The sequence below is a fragment of the Nicotiana tabacum genome, chromosome 11, assembly GCF_000715075.1.
Source record: "Nicotiana tabacum cultivar K326 chromosome 11, ASM71507v2, whole genome shotgun sequence".
NCBI classification, from domain to species: Eukaryota; Viridiplantae; Streptophyta; class Magnoliopsida; order Solanales; family Solanaceae; genus Nicotiana; species Nicotiana tabacum.
Window position 1 is genome coordinate 37,617,268 of NC_134090.1, and position 4,896 is coordinate 37,622,163.

Sequence of the window (4,896 nt, forward strand, 5' to 3'; positions counted from 1 at the left end):
TACATTTCTGTTCTAGGTCGCCCACCAGTAAAATGCGGGAATACTTTATGTTCTAGGTCGCCCACCAGTAAAATGCGGGAATACTTTCATGTTCTAGGTCGCCCACCAGTAAAATGTGGGAATACTTCATGTTCAAGGTCGCCCACCAGTAAAATGCGGGAATACTTCATGTTCTAGGTCGCCCACCAGTAAAATGCGGGAATAGATTCTGTTCTAGGTCGCCCACCAGTAAAATGCGGGAATACTTTCTGTTCTAGGTCGCCCACCAGTAAAATACGGGAATACTTTCTGTTCTAGGTCGCCCACCAGTAAAATGCGGGAATACATTCTGTTCTAGGTCGCCCACCAGTAAAATGCGGGAATACATTCTGTTCTGCGGGAATACTTTATGTTCTAGGTCGCCCACCAGTAAATTGCGTGAATACTTTCTGTTCTAGGTCGCCCACCAGTAAAATGCGGGAATACATTCTGTTCTAGGTCGCCCACCAGTAAAATGCGGGAATACATTCTGTTCTAGGTCGCCCACCAGTAAAATGCCGGAATACTTTCTGTTCTAGGTCGCCCACCAGTAAAATGCGGGAATACTTTCTGTTCTAGGTCGCCCACCAGTAAAATGCGGGAATACTTCATGTTCTAGGTCGCCCACCAGTAAAATGCGGGAATACTTCATGTTCTAGGTCGCCCACCAGTAAAATGCGGGAATACATTCTGTTCTAGGTCGCCCACCAGTAAAATGCGGGAATACTTTCTGTTCTAGGTCGCCCACCAGTAAAATGCGGGAATACTTTCTGTTCTAGGTCGCCCACCAGTAAAATGCGGGAATACATTCTGTTCTAGGTCGCCCACCAGTAAAATGCGGGAATACTTTCTGTTCTAGGTCGCCCACCAGTAAAATGCGGGAATACATTCTGTTCTAGGTCGCCCACCAGTAAAATGCGGGAATACTTCATGTTCTAGGTCGCCCACCAGTAAAATGCGGGAATACTTTCTGTTCTAGGTCGCCCACCAGTAAAATGCGGGAATACTTTCTGTTCTAGGTCGCCCACCAGTAAAATGCGGGAATACATTCTGTTCTAGGTCGCCCACCAGTAAAATGCGGGAATACTTTATGTTCTAGGTCGCCCACCAGTAAAATGCGGGAATACTTTCATGTTCTAGGTCGCCCACCAGTAAAATGCGGGAATACTTCATGTTCTAGGTCGCCCACCAGTAAAATGCGGGAATACTTTCTGTTCTAGGTCGCCCACCAGTAAAATGCGGGAATACTTTCTGTTCTAGGTCGCCCACCAGTAAAATGCGGGAATACATTCTGTTCTAGGTCGCCCACCAGTAAAATGCGGGAATACTTTATGTTCTAGGTCGCCCACCAGTAAAATGCGGGAATACTTTCATGTTCTAGGTCGCCCACCAGTAAAATGCGGGAATACTTCATGTTCTAGGTCGCCCACCAGTAAAATGCGGGAATACTTCATGTTCTAGGTCGCCCACCAGTAAAATGCGGGAATACTTTCTGTTCTAGGTCGCCCACCAGTAAAATGCGGGAATACTTTCTGTTCTAGGTCGCCCACCAGTAAAATGCGGGAATACATTCTGTTCTAGGTCGCCCACCAGTAAAATGCGGGAATACTTTCTGTTCTAGGTCGCCCACCAGTAAAATGCGGGAATACTTTCTGTTCTAGGTCGCCCACCAGTAAAATGCGGGAATACTTTCTGTTCTAGGTCGCCCACCAGTAAAATGCAGGAATACTTTCTGTTCTAGGTCACCCACCAGTAAAATGCGGGAATACTTTCTGTTCTAGGTCGCCCACCAGTAAAATGCGGGAATACATTCATGTTCTAGGTCGCCCACCAGTAAAATGCGGGAATACATTCTGTTCTAGGTCGCCCACCAGTAAAATGCGGGAATACTTTCTGTTCTAGGTCGCCCACCAGTAAAATGCGGGAATACTTTCAGTTCTAGGTCACCCACCAGTAAAATGCGGGAATACTTCATGTTCTAGGTCGCCTACCAGTAAAATGCGGGAATACTTCATGTTCTAGGTCGCCCACTAGTAAAATGCGGGAATACATTCTGTTCTAGGTCGCCCACCAGTAAAATGCGGGAATACTTTCTGTTGTAGGTCGCCCACCAGTAAAATGCGGGAATACTTTCTGTTCTAGGTCGCCCACCAGTAAAATGCGGGAATACATTCTGTTCTAGGTCGCCCACCAGTAAAATGCGGGAATACTTTCTGTTCTAGGTCGCCCACCAGTAAAATGCGGGAATACATTCTGTTCTAGGTCGCCCACCAGTAAAATGCGGGAATACTTCATGTTCTAGGTCGCCCACCAGTAAAATGCGGGAATACTTTCTGTTCTAGGTCGCCCACCAGTAAAATGCGGGAATACTTTCTGTTCTAGGTCGCCCACCAGTAAAATACGGGAATACATTCTGTTCTAGGTCGCCCACCAGTAAAATGCGGGAATACTTTCTGTTCTAGGTCGCCCACCAGTAAAATGCGGGAATACATTCTGTTCTAGGTTGCCCACCAGTAAAATGCGGGAATACTTCATGTTCTAGGTCGCCCACCAGTAAAATGCGGGAATACTTTCTATTCTAGGTCGCCCACCAGTAAAATGCGGGAATACTTTCTGTTCTAGGTCGCCCACCAGTAAAATGTGGGAATACATTCTGTTCTAGGTCGCCCACCAGTAAAATGCGGGAATACTTTCTGTTCTAGGTCGCCCACCAGTAAAATGCGGGAATACTTTCAGTTCTAGGTCACCCACCAGTAAAATGCGGGAATACTTCATGTTCTAGGTCGCCTACCAGTAAAATGCGGGAATACTTCATGTTCTAGGTCGCCCACCAGTAAAATGCGGGAATACATTCTGTTCTAGGTCGCCCACCAGTAAAATGCGGGAATACATTCTGTTCTGCGGGAATACTTTATGTTCTAGGTCGCCCACCAGTAAATTGCGTGAATACTTTCTGTTCTAGGTCGCCCACCAGTAAAATGCGGGAATACATTCTGTTCTAGGTCGCCCACCAGTAAAATGCGGGAATACTTTCAGTTCTAGGTCACCCACCAGTAAAATGCGGGAATACTTCATGTTCTAGGTCGCCTACCAGTAAAATGCGGGAATACTTCATGTTCTAGGTCGCCCACCAGTAAAATGCGGGAATACATTCTGTTCTAGGTCGCCCACCAGTAAAATGCGGGAATACTTTCTGTTGTAGGTCGCCCACCAGTAAAATGCGGGAATACTTTCTGTTCTAGGTCGCCCACCAGTAAAATGCGGGAATACATTCTGTTCTAAGTCGCCCACCAGTAAAATGCGGGAATACTTTCTGTTCTAGGTCGCCCACCAGTAAAATGCGGGAATACATTCTGTTCTAGGTCGCCCACCAGTAAAATGCGGGAATACTTTCTGTTCTAGGTCGCCCACCAGTAAAATGCGGGAATACTTTCTGTTCTAGGTCGCCCACCAGTAAAATGCGGGAATACATTCTGTTCTAGGTCGCCCACCAGTAAAATGCGGGAATACTTTCTGTTCTAGGTCGCCCACCAGTAAAATGCGGGAATACTTTCTGTTCTAGGTCGCCCACCAGTAAAATGCGGGAATACATTCTGTTCTAGGTCGCCCACCAGTAAAATGCGGGAATACTTTCTGTTCTAGGTCGCCCACCAGTAAAATGCGGGAATACATTCTGTTCTAGGTCGCCCACCAGTAAAATGCGGGAATACTTCATGTTCTAGGTCGCCCACCAGTAAAATGCGGGAATACTTCATGTTCTAGGTCGCCCACCAGTAAAATGCGGGAATACATTCTGTTCTAGGTCGCCCACCAGTAAAATGCGGGAATACTTTCTGTTCTAGGTCGCCCACCAGTAAAATGCGGGAATACTTTCAGTTCTAGGTCACCCACCAGTAAAATGCGGGAATACTTCATGTTCTAGGTCGCCTACCAGTAAAATGCGGGAATACTTCATGTTCTAGGTCGCCCACCAGTAAAATGCGGGAATACATTCTGTTCTAGGTCGCCCACCAGTAAAATGCGGGAATACTTTCTGTTGTAGGTCGCCCACCAGTAAAATGCGGGAATACTTTCTGTTCTAGGTCGCCCACCAGTAAAATGCGGGAATACATTCTGTTCTAGGTCGCCCACCAGTAAAATGCGGGAATACTTTCTGTTCTAGGTCGCCCACCAGTAAAATGCGGGAATACATTCTGTTCTAGGTCGCCCACCAGTAAAATGCGGGAATACTTCATGTTCTAGGTCGCCCACCAGTAAAATGCGGGAATACTTTCTGTTCTAGGTCGCCCACCAGTAAAATGCGGGAATACTTTCTGTTCTAGGTCGCCCACCAGTAAAATGCGGGAATACATTCTGTTCTAGGTCGCCCACCAGTAAAATGCGGGAATACTTTCTGTTCTAGGTCGCCCACCAGTAAAATGCGGGAATACATTCTGTTCTAGGTTGCCCACCAGTAAAATGCGGGAATACTTCATGTTCTAGGTCGCCCACCAGTAAAATGCGGGAATACTTTCTATTCTAGGTCGCCCACCAGTAAAATGCGGGAATACTTTCTGTTCTAGGTCGCCCACCAGTAAAATGTGGGAATACATTCTGTTCTAGGTCGCCCACCAGTAAAATGCGGGAATACTTTCTGTTCTAGGTCGCCCACCAGTAAAATGCGGGAATACTTTCAGTTCTAGGTCACCCACCAGTAAAATGCGGGAATACTTCATGTTCTAGGTCGCCTACCAGTAAAATGCGGGAATACTTCATGTTCTAGGTCGCCCACCAGTAAAATGCGGGAATACATTCTGTTCTAGGTCGCCCACCAGTAAAATGCGGGAATACTTTCTGTTGTAGGTCGCCCACCAGTAAAATGCGGGAATACTTTCTGTT